Below are 18,513 nucleotides of genomic sequence, written 5' to 3' on the forward strand. Positions count from 1 at the left end.
AGATGGTATAAATCCTACTCATTTTCAAAATCAAATAACATAGATCTATGACAGTCCTTTTGGAGAAGGCAATGGCACCCCACTCCAGTACTCTTGCCTGGAAAATCCCATGGATGGAGCAGCCTGATAGGCTGCAGTCCGTGGGGTCGCTAAGAGTCGGACACGACTGAACGACTTCACTTTGACTTTTCACTTTCATGCATTGGAGAAGGAAATGGCAACCCACTCCAGTGTTCTTGCCTAGAGAATGCCAGGGATGATGGAGCCTGGTGGACTGCTGTCTATGGGGTCGCACAGAGTCAGACAGGACTGAAGCGACTTAGCAGCAGCAGCAGTATGACAATCCTTTAAAAAGAAATAAGAACAAAAAGAAATACAAATGCTCCTGGGAGGAATAGTTAGCAGATGTAAAATAGATGAAGGTACAACATTTCCTAGTTGGGATACTAAAATCCAAAACAGGATGAAGAAATCAAGGTATAAGAAAACCCAAGATTAGTGCTCTTTCATGTCAGGACCTTAAGTCCCAATAAAATATCAAATATTTTCAAGCATTATATTAAAAGAATAAGGCAAATATGATTTATTCAGAGAATGCACATATGGCTTGACATTGATTATTCTATTAATGTAATTCATCACAGTTAAGAGTTAAGAAACTTAAGGCTATTTATAAAACCCTGGTGCCAGAAATAAACATTACATTGTAAAACTAAATTACACCTGATACTAAGAGACTTGACTACGACTCTAAAACATCCATTTGTTATCCTGGGGTAGATACTGACATCAATCTGTTATGTATATTTTTAGATAATTTTTTGTGAAACATATATACATGTACCTGTAGCAATATATGGTCAATGATTCTGTAATTATTTGGATTTCACTGTAGAAAGCCACAGCAAACTTAGTTGTGTGAAATAATATACATTTATTATTGTATTGCTCAGGGGTCAGTGGGTCCATGGTTGGTAGGATGGGCCGCACTGCTGAACTTAGGGATTTCTTGAGTGTTTTGGGGGTTCCTGGCTTAGGCTTGTTCAAACTCTTTTTCTTGTGCTTACACACACATTGTTAGATTGAGAGAGGGGTCCACACAGGGAGGGAAATAATTACAGCTGTTTTTTTTTAACAAGCAGTATATCTCAAGATCCAAGAAAGAACACTGTATCATAGCCATGTATTCTGACAAAATTTTGATGAAATTTAATGTCCATATAAAGAGAAAAAAATTGCTCAGTGGGCCAGGAAGTGAAGTATTTCCTGAAATGATAATATACAGCACTCATGCCAGTACTCTATAACATGTTTAATGATAAAATATTTCATGTATTCCTAATAGAATCAACCTAAGACATGGGTACCCTCTATCATTACTAGGAAGGAACTGGGCAGACCAATAGACTGCTTGGACACCCCCTGCTCTCTCCTACCCTCAACCCATTGACTGCTGCTGCTGCTGCTAAGTCTCTTCAGTCGTGTCTGACTCTGTGCGACCCCATAGACGGTAGCCCACCAGGCTCCCCCATCCCCGGGATTCTCCAGGCAAGAACACTGGAGTGGGTTGCCATTTCCTTCTCCAATGCATGAAAGTGAAAAGTGAAAGTGAAGTTGCTTAGTCGTATCTGACTCTTAGTGACCCCATGGACTGCAGCCTACCAGGCTGCTCCATCCATGGGATTTTCCAGGCAAGAGTACTGGAGTGGGGTGCCATTGCCTTCTCCAACCCATTGACTAGTGGACCTCAATTTAGTTTAGTGCTGCTTTAATTGATGGGTGTAAAGGCTATTTCCCAAAGGGTGATTTTTTTTAGAAATATGCCAGCAAACTGGGATGGAGCTTAGAACTGATTCTGTAAGTAGGATGGGAACTTGGCACTACTGGTCCCAGCTGATGCACTGTGAGCAGTTGCTTCCAACAACAACAAAAAAAATAGTAAAATTAATTCCATTAATTAAATCCATTGACTAGTAAAATTAATGGTTTTAATTTAGTCCATATAAAGAGAAATACTGCATATAAAGTCCATATAAAGATCCATACTGTATCTGAGGAAAGTTTGGAATTCAAGTCTGTTAAATTTGAAATATCTGACATTATTGTTTATACTCTTGCAAATGAAGGTTAGCAAGTCCTGCATTAAAGATAAGATGTTTTTGTGTGTGTTGATACAAACACATATTGGTGATGCACAGTATTATGGTACACAGAAAGCTCATATCTAATTAAGAAACTTTTCAAGCAAAAACATTTTTGGAATTAGCTATGGTACACATATAATTCATAATTGTATCTAAACAATCTTTTTATATCAATCCAAATGGAAGTTATAATTGTAGAAATTTGCATATTGTTATATATGCACATTTAGAGTATAGTAACATTAAAAATTTCATGATGATGCAAATGAGTACACAAACATAGATTAGCAGAGCAGTGCACAAGTTCTGCTTTTGCTGCCCATTATCACCAGTATGTTAAATAATTTGAATCTTCAAAAATCAACTGTAAAGCAGCCTACATTTCTTAAAATGGCATTAAACTAGTTTTTTGTGTGATTTCCATATACTTTGCTTGAAATTTATTTAAAATCTGTGGAAATGTTTACTCAACAAATACAGTAAACTGTATGTTCATCCTATTTAGAAAGCCAAATACCGTACCAAAAATAGAGAAAAAACAAGCCTAAACAGTAGTGTTATTATTAGATATCCAAAATTATATATTAAAAAACAATCATTTAAATATGGAATAAACATATGCTTTGTCACATAATGCCACATACATTTTGCCATATAGGGACCAAAAATTACAAACATTATTAATCTAACAATTCCAGTAATGAGATAAAAATCATGAGTATTAGAATATAAGATTTGGTCATTAATGTGATCAAAAACAGTAAACTTAATTGATTTCTATGAATAAAGAAATGAAGAGGAAAAAGTACCATATTTCATAGAGTCTAAGATTAAAATGTTCACATATCAAAAATTTTGAAATTTAAATGTCTTAAGATCATTTAAATATTTTTTTAAATTTTATTGGAGGATAGTTGATTCACAATGTTGTTAATTTCAGATATACAGCAAAATGATTCAGTTGTACATATATATTTATTCATTTTTTTCATATTTTTGATTATAGTTATCACCAAATATTGAGTAGAGTTCCCTGTGCTTACAGCAGGTTGTTGCTGGTTATCGATTTTATGTACAGTCGTATGTGTGTTTTACTCCCAAGCTCCTGATTTATCCCTTTCCCCTGTGTTTCCCCTTTGGTAACCATAGTTTCCTTTTGATATCTGTAAGTCTGTTTCTGTTTTGTAAATAAGTTCATTTGTATCATTTTTAAAATTAGCTTCTACATATGAGTGGTATCGTATGATATTTGTCTTTCTCTGACTTACTCCACTTGATAATCTCTAGGTCATCCATGCTGCTGCAGATAGCATTATTTCATTCTTTTTATGGCTGAGTAACATTCCAATGTATATATGTACCACATCTTTTCTATCCATTCCACTGTTGATGGACACTTAGGGTTCTTCCATCTTCTGCTTATTGTAAAATAGTGCTGGAATGAGCATTGGATGCATGTATTTTTTGAATTACAGTTTTCTCCAGATAATGCCAAAATGTGGGGTTGCTAGACCGTATGGTAGTTCTATTTTAAGTTTTTTGAGGAACCTCCATACTGTTGTCCACAGTAGTTGTACCAGTTTACATCCCTACCAACAGTATAGGAGGGTTCCCTTTTCTATACACTCTCTCCAGCATTGTTTATAGACTATTTGATTATGACCATTCTGAGCCATGTGAAGTGATACCTCATTGTAGTTTTGACTTGAATTTCTCTGATAATAGGGTTGAGCATCTTTTCATGTGCTTGGCCATCTATACATCTCTTGGAGAAATGTCTATTTAGTCTTCTGCCCATTTTTTGATTGGGTGGTTGGTTTTTTGACATAGAACTGCATGAGCTGTTTGTATATTGTATAGATTAACCCCCTGTCATTTGCTTCATTTGCAAATATTTTCTCCCATTATGTGAGCTGCTTTTTTTCCTTTTTTATTGTTTTCTTTGCTGTGCAGAAGCTTTTAAGTTTAATTATGTGCATTTGTTTAATTTTGCTTTTATTTTCATTATTCTAGGAGGTTAATTCAAAAAGATATTGCTGAGATTGACATCAGAGAGTGTTCTGCCTGTGTTTCCCTCTAAGCATTTTATAGTATCTGGTCTTAGGTTTATGTCTTTGATCCATTCTGAGTTTATTTTTGTGTATGGTGTTAGAGAATATTCTGCTTTCATTCTTTTAAATGTAGCTGTGCAGTTTTCCCAGCACCATTGATTGAAGGGACTGTCTTTTCTACATTGTATATGCTTGTCTCCCTTGTTGTAGATTAACTAGCCATAGGTGCATGGGCTTATTTCTGGGTTTTCTATCCTGCTCCATTGATCTGTATTTCTGTTTTTGCACCACTACCACACTGTTTTGACTAGAGTGGCTTTTTAGTGTAATCTGAAGTTAGGGAATCTGATTCCTAGAGCTCCATTTTTCTCTCTCAAAATTGCTTTGGCTATTTCATGTCTTTTGTGTTTTCATATAAATTAAAAAAAAATTGTTCTAGTACTGTGAAAAATGTCAGTGGAATTTGATAGGGCTTGCATTGAATCTACAGACTGCCTTGTGTAGTACGGTCATTTTGACAACATTGATTCTTCCAATCCAAGAACGTGGTATATTTCCATCTATTTGTGTCACCTTCAATTTCTTTTGTCAGTGTTTTGCAGATTTTAGAGTACAGGTCTTTTATCTTCTTAGGTAGGTTTATTTCTAGGTATTTTATTATTTTTGATTCATGATAAATGGAATTGTTTCCTTCATTTCTCTTTGTGCTCTTTCATTGTTAGTGCATAGGAATACAACAGATTTCTGTGTATTGATTTTGCATCCTGCAGCTTTACCAAATTCACTGATGAGCTCTAGTAGTTTTCTGGCAGCATCTTTGGGGTTTTCTATGTATAGTATCATGTCATCTGCAAACAGTTTAACTTCTTTTCCAATTTGGATTCCTTTTATTTCTTCTCTGATTGCTATAGCTTGGACTTTCAAAATGGTATTGAATAAAAAAGGCAAGAGTGGACATCCTTTTCTTCTTGATCTTAGAGGAAATGCTTTTAGGTTTTCACCATTGAATATGATGTTAGCTGTAGGTTTGTCATATGTGGCTTTTATTATGTTAAGGAATATTCCTGTCCACTTTGTGGAGAGGATTTTTTTTTTTTAATAATAAATGGGTATTGAGTTTTATCAGGTTTTTCTGCCTCTATGGAGATGATCATATGGCTTTCACTGTTAAGTGTGTTGAAGTGATGTATAACACTGATTGATTTATAGATGTTGCAAAATCCTTATATCCTTGGGATAAATCCCACTTGATTACAGTGTGTGAGCCTTTTAATGTATTGTTGGATTCAGATTGCTTGTATTTTGTTGAGGACTTTTGTGTCTGTGATCATCAGTGAGCTCAGGACTTTTCACTCTTGTGGAGAACTTTTGAATTGCAATTATTTTCTAGTTTGTGTGTAATCCACCTGGCGAGTATGGGGTTTGATTATGTCATGAAAGTGCTCATTCTACCATTTTGTTGTGGCCTCATCTTTGTCTTTGGATGTAAAATCTTATTTGGTAGGTTCCAGTCTTTTTTTGTCAATAGTTGTTCAACAGTTAGATGTGATTTTGGTGTTTTTGCAAGAGGAGGTGACCTCTAGTCCTTTATTCTGCCGTCTTTTCTGGAGTCAAGGGGCTGCTTTTAGTTTGGGTGTTTGCTGCCTTTTTCCTCATTGTGTGCTGGCTGTAACCCACTTGATATGAGATGTGTAGGCATAGCAACTCTTGCACGCTCCCAGGGTGGCGGGGACAGAGCTTGGTACCTGATTTCAGGTTTCCTACAGGTAGCTTTGGTCCACATACTCCCAATACAACACAGAAAGGGCTCCACACTCTCTCACTGGTCTTCTAGGGGCAGCTGCTATCCATGCACTCCTGGGGCAGTGGGACAACTCTTAGCATCTATTCTTAGGTCTCCTGGAGATGGCTGGGCTGCTGTTTGCACACTCTTGTTACAGTGGGGGTGGAGTTTGGTGCCTGTTCTGGAGTCTGGAATGGGCAGCTGCTCTGCATGCCCTCCAGGAATGGGGAGGGCAGTGAAATTTTTGGTATGGAGACTGGGAAGTACTTTTAAGTATTCAGGTGAAGACACTTAGTAAGCAGTTGAATAATCCTTTCTGGGCTCCGAGAGAGAGAACTCTGTCAGGAAATCTCCAGGCTACAGCAGTATGATCCTATGTTGGCAAATTTTACCTTTCTGGGCCTCAGTCCCCACAACTTGATAGTGAGCAGCAGAACATATGGTCTCTCTGGTGGAGGATTTCTCAAAGCTCACTGCAGGCTCAAGTCAGAAGTCACTCACCTTGACTGCTCTGGGCATCTCATAATTGTTTTTTTGCCAAGAAGTAGCTATGATAGCAGAGAAGGCAACCCACTCCAGTACTCTTGCCTGGAGAATCCCAGGGACGGTGGAGCCTGGTGGGCTGCCATCTATGGGGTTGCACAGAGTCTGACACGACTGAAGCGACTTAGCAGCAGCAGCTATGATAGAGTTGTCACCGCTGGCTTCTGTTCAACTTGAACATAGTTATTCATGCTACCATTGTATTCAGTTGAGCTATGTGCATTGGTGATGCTACATGTGGAGAGTTAAAGTGTTGTTTGAAATGTCTTCTAGCAGGAATAATATGATCTTAAGTCAAAATGGAAAGTTGTATTCAGAAAGGTGTAGAAATACAGCATTAAGTTATAAATTGGATATTGTTAAAGTAAATATCCATCATAGGAAGCCTAACCACAATTTCATATTTCCCTTTTTCAAAGCAGTAAGTGAGAGTTTTATAGGACATAAGAAAGGAACTTAATCACTAGTAGAAGAGCTACATTATTTTTTTATTTATTAGTATTAAGACTTTTTAATAGTATTTTATTACTTTTTGTTACTGAGATGTATGCAGAAGTATTGACTTTTACAAGATTAGCCTGTCACTAAAGCCTGAGAAATTGTCAGTTCCCTCAAAATGTTGAATGGAATTTCAAATCAAAGAGCAACATTGAGGAATTATCAAAGGTACTTTTGTAGATTAATTGGCAGCACTTTAAAGATATTTTTTAAGGAGACAAGATAATAGTATATCTTATGACTTACATCATTTTTAAGATTTTATTTAAAATGTATTCATAACAAACCAGGACAGACTCTAGGTAATAACAGCAAAAGTTAGGGAGGCAATACTGCTGACTATAGAGTGTTGGGGGAAATATGGAACAGTGATTGTCTTCTACAGGGGACTGTATAGGTCTTGATAAATTTAATGTATAAAGTACACCTATAAGTAAAATCAAGATATAAAGTTGTTTCAATTTTACTAAATTCTAAATATTTTCAAATTTTACATTTTATTTCTCCATAATTTCTGAAATATTCAGAATTGTGGATTTTATTGTATAAATGTATGGAGTAGAATTGGCCAGCATCCTAACTACAAAAGGATGATTTGAAGGAAGTGGTTGATGAAAATATTTAGAATTTATGTTTTGAAGGTGAGACCACAGAATTTATCGATAGATTGGATTTAAGTTCTGAGATAAATTGTTGTTCATTTGCTAAGTTGTGTCCAACTCTTTGTGTCCCCATGATCTGAGATAAAGGATTAAGGTTAAATTTAAAGTTGTTTTCCTGAGTAAGTAAAAGGATGGAGTTGCTAGTATGTGAAATGGTGAGAGATAAAAGAGATCTGGCTTTGGGAAGAGGTCAGAATTCCAGTCTTGCATCTACTTAATTTGAGATGTCTGTGAGACATCTTAGGAGATATGTTGTAGGTTTTGAATATAGGAATCTCAGGTTCTCAGGATTACTTTGAGATGCTGCTATAACGTTTGAAATCATTACCATAAAAATGAGAGTAGATGAAATCAGTTCAGAAAGAATATACAGAAAGAAAAATTTCCAGTTGAAACTATGGGTCATGCCAACATTTATAAGTTGGAACAGAAGGAAGGAAATGTGAAGACTGGGAAGGAATGACCAGTGAGGCAGAAAGCAAACTAGAAAAGTTTGGGAAGGGAGGTGACAAACTGAAATCCAAATGAAGAAAGTGTTTGAAAGCAGAGGAAGTCATCCACTGTGTCAAATGATACTGATAAGTCAAGCATAATGAGGACGGAGAACATTGATCATAGTATAACAAAGTGGAAATTGTTGGTCACCTGGATCAAAATAGTTTCAGATGACATATGGTTATAAAAAACCCAACTAAAGCAGATTTTAGAAAGGGAGGGGAAGAATTTAAGAAAACACAGATAGGCAACAATTTCTGAAAGTTTCACATTCAGGGAGAGGGGAGAAAGTAGGGAAGTATTAATAGCTAAAGAGAAAGGTGCCCAAGATAGTGTTATTAAAAAAAAAGAGAGAGAAAATAATGCCATGCCTACATGTTGCTGACAGAAAAGAGAGAGTAAGGAGAAATACATGGTGATGTTGAAGAAAGGATAAAACCTGCAAGGAATGGTGTATAGTGTGCAGATAGAGAAAATTGTGTAAATCACTGACAATAACAGGAATGGAAATCAAGTTTGTGAACACAGAGCCCTGTGGATGTATAGATATAGAAATGGAAACTTGAGGAAATTCTTATGACTTTGCTTTTTTTATGAAATAGAAACCAGTGTATTGCTGAGCATGAAGATGGGTGATGTGAGAGCAAATTATTTTGTTCCCTACAATATGTGTTTGAAAAAGAATTTATTATGTAAGTGTTTCTCAGAAATGCCCTAGATGTTATAGCAAACTTGCTGATTATCTTAACTTTTATATATTTGCTACACTCTGTCTCATCTGTTTTCTTTACATCTGTAAAATGGGGATGGTAATACATATCTTAGAATATTGTTGGGATGTGTGATGTTAATTTAGATGAACATGTATAAAAATATATTGGGTGACATGGTATAACAATAAGATTTTCTTTTTTGCCATTGAGATCAAGAGGAAGCTTTATTTTTAGAGAAATATATTTTGCCTTATAAGATCTCCGATCTGGGGCCTTGTGAGCAAATGAAGACTCATCTGATTATTAATTAGCATTGCACACCAGGGCAGTTATAATTAAAAGCATACTCCCTGTCACTTGCAGGTTAAATACTTGGTTCATTGCATCAGTCAGGAGGAAAAGCTTTATGAACGGTGCTCTCAAGTGTAGTTTGTTTCATGATGTAAATTTATTGCTGGGAAGAAATTGCTCTTGGCAACATAATTACAGTTTAAAAAGGACTGAGGGGAAAACAGTTCAATGTATAGCATATGTCGTGGCTGACACAATCAGGGGGTGACAGCCTGGCAAAAATCTGTACTAGTGTGACTGGATTATTATGAGCTCTGATGCCAGAGGTCTCTTATCATAAATTATTTCACCCATAGTGATCAACTGGTTTTCTTTTACCCAAGAACAATGACCTTAACCTTGATAGAAGGATCCTAAAGTAAGGAAGATGAAACCCCAATTCTCAACAAAATGTATTCTTGAAATATTGCTACTAGAGCCCTCTCCGTAAACCTGAAACTTAGAAGTGCTTCAGATAACTTCCATCCCCCATCTCAAATGTGTTTGAGAACTAGAAATTGGAAAGGAGAATGATGGGCCAGGAGATACCTTCCTTATTTGTGTGGTGATTTAGTCACTAAGTTGTGTCTGACTCTTAGACCCCATAGACTGTAGCCTGCCAGGCTCCTCTGTCCGTGGGATTTCCCAGGCAAGCATACTGGAGTGGGTTGACATTTCCTTCTCAGGTGATGGAAATATGAAGAGGAGGGGAGCAGAGAAGGGCCCCTTTCCTGAAAGTAAGGCTGTGCTTAAGAACCTCTGCAGTATCGGGTGACAGTTACAAGAGGACCACCCATTTGAGAGTGACAGCCCTAATCCAATACAGCAGAAGACTAATTCAACCAAAACTTCATTCTACAATCTCACATCAGGAGTATGCGTGAGCAGACTTCTGGACTTTTTAATAAGGGGCCGGTTTTCTGGATGGTGGGCAAGTAATTAGCATTTGATATATCTTTATCCAAACCTCAGAGTGACTCATACTCCATCCAAAACATTATTTCCTTTTATTCTCTTATGTGAAGTTTGAGTTTCTACCCATTGAAACTATAGATGATGAGTCTTAGAAACAGGTCTTTGAAAGAGGGATAATCACAATCCAAATCTGTTTCAAGCACTTGACACCGGGTGATAACTTTCAAACCACCAACTTCTAGATAAGCTTAGTTACTTTTAATGAATTACTGGCAGCTGAGTGTGAACTAATGTGAGAGAAACTCATGAAACCTGCAGTCTTAGAAGAAGACTATGGGCTTTCCTGCCAGGAAGCTTATCACAGTGTAGATGAGAAGATCCTTTCCTGGATCTGATTGGGAGACTGGAGGGTAGTCACTGTGAATTAAACCCAGAGTATTCCCACAACAAAGGCCTACCTGGCAGGGGGAAAACCCTTCACAGCATCTTCACCTATCTGGGTAAAGGGCAGTTACCCTACTCTAATCCCCTCTAGCCTTCCTAGGCACTCAAGAGGAAAGGAGGGAAAGACACATTTAAATCACAGCCCAGGGAACCAGCCCACTTAAAAGATGGAGTTTACAGTTATAGAACATTCCTCCCCACACATATAACCATACAAACAAGTCTCCAATGTAGTTACAGTGGAGTATAGCCAAAGAGCTGCAAGTTGCAAACTATTTAAAGAGAATTCTCAGGGAAGCTGAAAGATAACAGGGGAGACAAAAACAAATACTTCTGGGGAATGTCTATTTTTGGAGAATGTCTCCCTCCATTCCTGGACGATCAATTTAACATAGAATGCAACTTCAATTTTTATTTTTCAGTTTCTTTCTGAATACTTGGCCATGCGTGCTTTCTCTGCTTTCTAAAATTTCCACAGTGCTTGCAAATATCTCACTAGTTAGCCCTCATATCTTGACTTTAGTTTTTATTTTTCTTTATACACGATTTTCTTTTCCCCGACTCAGTGAAACTCCTAGAGGAAATGCCTGCACTTATGCATCTTTGAGTTGTCCATAGGACATAGCCTATAACAGACACGAAATATTTTTTGAGAATGTTATTTTATAACCTGTTACCTTCAACTTCTGGCTGTGTGTGAAGAAGGGGTCAATGAGTCCTGGCATCATTGTAGGAGAAAATATCTGGTTTGATGAATTGCATATGTGGATGCTAACTCTGCCTTTAACCCTGGCTCCACTAAACATCACAACAGGTGTATTTTGTGTCTTCTTTTTAATCTCTGAAACTTCTTTCATGGCCCACTAAAAGCTTTTATTGTACATGAGTGATCAAAAGTTTTTCCAAGTATGACTTTTATCAGGATATGTGATTTTGATTTTCTGGATAAGAGATGAATCATATGCCATAACATACATTGTCCTAATATATCTCAATATATAAGATCTAAATACAAAGATACTTTACCTATTGCCTAGAGTCCCTGAAATCTGACAAATGAAGGGCATGGCAAGTGACAGGTTATTTAACATTATGGCAAAATGAAAATAGCAGTATGGGATATGCTTGCAACATACATTCACACTTCTTTACAAGCTCAACAAAAGAAAATAGGGCAATGACATGTCATTTATAAACTGGACTGTGGAAATCAGCATTCATTAGAATGACAATCTAAGATTTTTTGTTGAATAAAAAGTCATATTAGCATTTGAAGCATGAACTGTTATTAAAACTGAACCAGATGTTGCATTCATATTCCAAGTTGTGAAGTCTTCCTAGCAGTGACGGTGTAATAGCAAACAAAGGAAAATAAACAATATGATAACGCTGGGCTTGTTGCCAACATAACCAAAACACAATCTCAAAGAAGGTCACCTGGAAAAAGGAAACCAAACTGAGGAAATCTAGATAGATCAAACATAGATATGGCTCTGAAAATAATTATGTTTTATATTTAGGGAAATAATAATGTTCCCTAAATTCACAAAGGCAGTCCAAGCTAGATTTTATTTGTTTGTTTTCCCATATGGATAATTGGGAAAAAAAATTAAGGCCTGTGACTCCAAGTGAACCTTTAAGAACAACTGAAATTAATGCATTCTGTGAGCAGAACTCAAAACATTGAAATACTTGATTGGTTATGTTGCATTTTATTTTTGTCTATTACCTCTGTATACCTTGGGCAAAATGGCCAGGTGAGACTTTGGTGTCAGACCTTATTCCAAATCATGATATAAAATACGATAGGGAAATAAAATCAAGTCTCAGGATTCTCATCCTTAAAACAGAAATCATGTTGGGTTGGCCAGAAAGTTCATTTGAATTTGGAAAAACCCAATGAAATGTTTGGTCAACCCAATACAACATTGACCATTAGCAAACCAGTGCTTTACTATTCAAGTTAACTTTCCTTATCCATAGGTTTGGTGTGTGAATCTGAATATTAATGGGAGGAAAGCTGATGGTGATTGCCATATTGTATTCAGCGTTCTCTTCTCCCCTCTGGGGCTTATGTATGGTGTACAGGTTCCTTATGCCTGGCTCTTGGTGCTGTTAGGCAAAGGTGTTACTCTTGTAACTCCTCAGCCTTTTATTCAAATGGTACTCACCTGGCATTCCTTTTCCTTTAGTTCAGTTGATAAATCAGAGCTTTATTTAAAATCTCTATTTTGATCAGTCACACCAAGAGTATGGCAGTCATAAATCTTTACATAATCATCAACATAAAGTATCAACTTAGAAAGCCTAAACTGCCATATGTACAAATAATCTGATCATATAACATGAACAAATGAATAGAAAAGGACAACTTCATCAACTCAAAAAATAAAGCTACTTAGACATTTGAAGTAAAAAGTAACAAATTTTATCTCAAGCACATTGCCTGTTAAAGTAGAAAAGAGCTGAGTACGGACTTTAGGCTAGTTTACAGACAGATGATTCTGGACCTGTCTTTTCTCGTATCTTTTCTATCTACAGTAAGAAATTTCCATGATTTTATACATTAGATCACTAATTTCATCTGAAATCATTTTCAACCTATTATTACATATGTTTTTTATTGATTTCAGAATTTTGATGCTATTTTTTAAAATTCCACAGACTGTAATTTTTTATTTTTATTATGACTTTTTTGGATAATATTATTATGTGTTATTAATTTAACACCTGTGTAATTTTGAGTATACAAAGCAGAATTACTTAAAATTGCATTGGTTCTCAGCAGAATTTCTTATGTTCTCCAGAGTCAGATTTTGCTTTATTCATTTTGGTTCTTCTCTCTTGTTTATTTTGTATTGGAATATAGCTGATTGACAATGCTATAATAGTTTCAGATGAACAGCAAAGGAATTCAGCCATACGTATACATGTATCCATTCTCTCCCAAACCACACTCCTATCCAGGCTGCCATGTTATATTGAGCAGAATTCCCTGTGCTAAACAGTAAGTAGGTCCTTGTTGGTTATCCATTTTAAATACAGCAGTAGTTCTTCTCTTTGTGTGTTTCTTAAATATCAGTTGATCCCTGGTTGATTTCTTTGCTCATCACATGGTCCGATTTGTATCATCTAGAGATTCTTCAACATTTATTTTGGCCTTCTAATGATAATCTCTCCTTAATTTGACACAATTGTTAATTTATTCATTTTTCATTTACTTTTTTTTGTGATCCAGTTTGATTTTGGAAGAGAACACTGTGAAACTTACATGCTCAGTTTTCCATTTTCATCTAGAATTCTGCTTTTAACCTTTGGGGTAAAGTTGATCCTGTTTTATAGCCCAGGATTATCTCAAACTGGTCGATAGTTCCAAGCAATTGGTTTGGTTCACAGGCCTGGATCACTGTTTTCATCTAACATGCTAACTGATGGATTCTAATGAAAAGAGAGCAACTGCCCGTTCAGTTTAGTAAACCCCACAAATGTCGCAGAAGGTGTTTCTCTCTGACATCATTGTAGAAACCTTTACCTGTAGATCTGAATCAATGCCTATACAGTCACTGCCACTACAGAAACTTAGGCTTAAATTTGAGTGATTGTTTTACTATCTTTCTTCATTGTATATAATTCACTGAGAAAAATGACACCCCAGTTATGCCCTTTTCCTTGTTTGATAAATCTTCATTTCTTCCTGGTGATATGAAAAATGTTGGAAGTTTCAGGTTTTCCTGGGGAGAAAAAATGACAATTTTCAATTACAGTATTGCTTATCACAAAAGCAGTTTCATTTGCCTGATGGCTTCATTGACTGGTGTCAGGATAATGCCAAATAGAATGTTTTGCTAGCTTAATGACACCCACAGAGATAGACAAAATATTGCTTTTCATATACTTTACAAAAATAGTAGCTATTAATTGTGCTGCTCAACCATAAGCTGATCAACCTGGAGAAAACAAGAAATGTGACATTTACAGTTTTGGAAGCCAATTCTTTCATTTCTAGTCATTAATTCATAATTTAAATCTTGGATTTAGGAATATTTGCCAAATTCCTTTAGGTCTCAATTTACTGTATTTAGTTATTTCATGTGAATGAAATAGAGTTCTAAAAAAGTTTGAGGCCAATGAGTAAGATTTACTGCCACATTATAACTTAATGTTGTGTTTTTGTACTCTGGTTTAATGTGTTAAACATTAACATAAGAACTGGTATATAATTTTTGACAATTACTGGACATAATCATGGACAGTTTTCTTCTACAAGCATTTGTTGATGCTCATGCCATTTCAGAGTATTTCAGGCACTGCCATATGAAATGGTAATTTTGGATTTGTGTGTATAGGTTTTAAAGAAATACCAGAGTTTAAAGTGAAAGGACTGTTAATATAGTGGTAAAATGTTCTACAAAACTAGACTGGGACTAGATTTGAAAAACGTTGAAGACAAGGTCAAGGGATGTAGACGTAGAAGGAACAGTGGTTCTGTTAGGTAGTTAGAACAGGGAAAAGGAATCCAGAATGGCGGTGGCTAAAAGATAAGAAAGAGAGAAGCCCGCGAAAATAGAACAAAAGAAGGTCCGAGACTGGAGTGAGGACCTCAGGTAAAACAAACAACACTCCTGGCTGGCCCAATTCACAGAGGACAGGCCCAGGGAGAGAAAAACATATAAAAAGAGGAGCCAAAGCTAGCGCTCTCTCTCTCCCGCGTGCTGGGGCGCTCTTCTCTTCGTGTCTTTGGATCGACATGCCCTCACGTCTCGAAGATGGATTTTCCTTCTATCTTCTAAGTAAAGTAGAGCTGTAACACTGAGCTGTAACACTGATTTGTCTAAGAGCTATAACATGGTCCTTTCGAGACCTAAGAGCTATAACACGGTCTATACAAGACCCAAGAGCTGTGACAAGCTGAGGGGGCTTTAATGTCCGTCACTCCAAATCTTTGTTGTGACGAGACAAAAACCGAGGAACGTACACTCGTGTGACAGTTCCTTTGTTCCTTCTCCAGGTAAGAGACTTAAGAGTCTATGTGTGCTTTAGAAATGTCATTTTGATCCGAATTTAAAGGATGTCCAGATAAGCAATGAGACTGGATACAAGGAGTACAGAATTTTATCTTCTAGAGTCGGTACAGGACATAAATAGTGAACATGTGTATGGAGAACAATCACACACATAGGGGTGGTGTAGTTTTGCAACTGACTAGTAGACTGAAATAGAAAAAAGATGACTAGATTGTCTGCAAGTACAATAATACATGTAACATGTCTCTTGGGAAGTCATTATGTTGAAACTTTTACAATCAAACTCACCCTTTAAAATATGAGCTAATTTTTTTATATAATGGAATGAAAATATGGTGATTACCTTAATAAAAGATCCTGAAAAGAACTGCAGTGTGGTGGTTTAAAAAAAAAAAAAAAAAAGCACATATGTTGAGACCTCAGGTAAAATTCTGACTGTGCCATAGCAAGTTATACAAAATTAGGCAAGTTACTTATTCTGTCTAGCCTGAGTTTATTCACTTTCTAATAGAAAGATAGGCATGATGACATCATAGAATTATTTTTAGAGTCAAGTGAAATATTATGCATGGAATACTTAAGACCCATTCTGGCAAATAACTGTGGCTCAAAATTTTAGTCATTAATGGACAAATGAATTTCAAAATCACCTTATGCTACCCTATTTCAATTCACCTCTTACACAGAATTGCAATATAGAAAACAGACCAAAGCAAAACTTAGTATCTGCTGGTTTTATAAGTTCATCTGTATGACTTTTTTCTCAGTACATACATTATTAGGGCAAAATCTTAATCCATGTAGACTCTAACATACTAATACTTGGTATAGTTCATTTGGAGCTTCCCAGGTGGCTCAGATGGTAAAGCATCTTCCTACAATGCAGAAGACCTGGGTTCGATCCCTGGTTTGGGAAGATCCCCTGGAGAAGGAAATGGCAACCCACTCCAGTACTCTTGCCTGGAAAATCCCATGGATGGAGGAGCTTGGTGGGCTACAGTCCACAGGGTCACAAAAAGTCAGACATGACTAAGTGACTTCACTTTGACTTCACTTTCAGGTGGCTCAGTGGTAAAGAATCCACCTGCAGGTGCAGAAGATGCAAGAGATGTGAGTTCAAGCCCTGGATCTGGAAGATCCCATAGAGTAGGAAATGGCAACCCACTCCAGAAAAATCCATGAATAGAGGAACCTGGAGGACTATAGCCCAGGGAGTTGCAATAGTTGGAAATGACTGAGCCCACACACACATAGTCCATTTGATTACATGAGGTTTTTATTGAAGTTTTAAAATAAAATATTGATAAATAAATTAGGTAAAATTCCAGTAAAATGCTTGCAGAATCTTGGAAGCATTTCAGAGGTATTCTGGTCTTTTTTTGAAGACAGTTTTTTAAAGATTTAAAAAACATGAATGTAGTACAATCCCATCAACTGCCTTTGTAGATGGGAAACACCCTGAGAAACAAGTGATATGCTGGGATTGACATAGCAGGTTACTGTTAAGGCCAAGACTTACTCTACTTTATTCTTGGAAATGCATAGAACAGGGTAGTGGAATAGTCTTCTAATGATTAAGACACACTTTTTCAAGCAGCACCCTATTTATATTTTCAGTTTTGCTCTCCAGACCTATCAGTTGCTGTTGTCTCCTTTTCATAATTTTTACTAAAGCTACAGAGGGAACTTGTGAGTGACTGAGAAAAACTTACAAAAATAAAAGCTCCCGAAAGGCAGGATTTTTGTCTGTTTTCTCCACTACTGAACCACCAGTGCCTGATACAGACTCAGGCTTATTAGCAAGTCCTTATGTTCGTGAAATGAGTATCCTTTTTATAGGTCATGATAGGGACTAGTGGGTAGATACTACTTCAATTAAAATAATAATGATAATTAAGATAATGATACTTTCAAAAGATTTACTATCAGCTAGGCAGTAATCTAAGCACTTTACATCTAATAACTTTCTTAATCATCTCAGCAGACCTACTGGGTAGGTGTTGTTATCACCTGCATTTTGCAGATGAGAAATTTGAGGAATGTAAAGTTTAAATCGGTTTTTGAAGTTACACAAAACTTGAGTGGCAGAGGCAGCATGGGAACTAATGTATTTGGCTCTAGTATTCACTCTCAGGACCACTAGAAAATGGCTACAAGAGAAGTCTGGCATTTCATTTTACTTCTGTAGTTTGCTGTTGTTTCAAAATGAAACAAATGTGCATGAAGTTTTATATTGATATTATAGCCAGAGCAGTAGATTGTCTTCTTCCAGAGGAGGTATGAGTCCCTGGAGAAGGGCTTGGTGAGTCAATCAGGACTGGCAACAGATCTGGGCCAGGGATGACCTGCAGGAAATGATTATTTGGTTGGGGTGATTTTAAGCAAATTCACACAAATTTTTTGGTGCTTCCTCCATTCAGGAAGTGGAGCTTTACTATAACCAATTTGAATGTGAATTGAGTTTATGGCTCACTTCTAATGAATAAAATACAGGACACTAATGATATACCACTTGAGAGATTACAACTGGCTCATGCCTTGAACTCTCTCTGGGTTTACCTGCCTTGGGGAAGCCAGCTGCCACATTGCCAGGAGCCCTGTGGAGAAATGTAGTTTCAGTCATGTCCGACTCTGTGCGACCCCAGAGACGGCAGCCCACCAGACTCTGCCGTCCCTGGCGTTCTCCAGGCAAGAACACTGGAGTGGGTTGTCATTTCCTTCTCCAATGCATGAAAGTGAAAAGTGAAAGTGAAGTTGCTCAGTCGTGTCCGACTCTTAGCGACCCCAGGGACTGCAGCCTTCCAGGCTCCTCCATCCATGGGATTTTCCAGGCAAGAGTACTGGAGTGGGGTGCCATTGCTTTCTCCGCTACATGACTGCAGGCCTGGCTAACAGCTTGATGAGACTCTGA

At 36.9% G+C, this 18,513-nt stretch overlaps 1 long non-coding RNA gene across 18 annotated transcripts in view; it reads left to right on the forward strand.

The window, feature by feature from the left end:
* Positions 1-18,513, forward strand: part of LOC147342807 (uncharacterized) — a 545,729-nt gene that overhangs the window by 316,506 nt on the left and 210,710 nt on the right. The window contains exon 2 of one of the 18 annotated variants that reach the window (XR_015157185.1): positions 1,384-1,562. The exons of 15 other annotated variants lie outside the window; for them this stretch is intronic. This is a non-coding gene — a long non-coding RNA (uncharacterized LOC147342807). Of the gene's footprint in view, positions 1-1,383; positions 1,563-16,661; positions 16,713-18,513 lie in introns of those variants that run through there. 2 more of the 18 variants (XR_015157184.1, XR_015157187.1) reach the window with 2 other exon arrangements.

The sequence above is a fragment of the Bos grunniens genome, chromosome 28 (genome assembly GCF_055505025.1).
Source record: "Bos grunniens cultivar Pamir isolate PY7600 chromosome 28, Bosgru_T2T1.0, whole genome shotgun sequence".
NCBI lineage: Eukaryota > Metazoa > Chordata > Mammalia > Artiodactyla > Bovidae > Bos > Bos grunniens.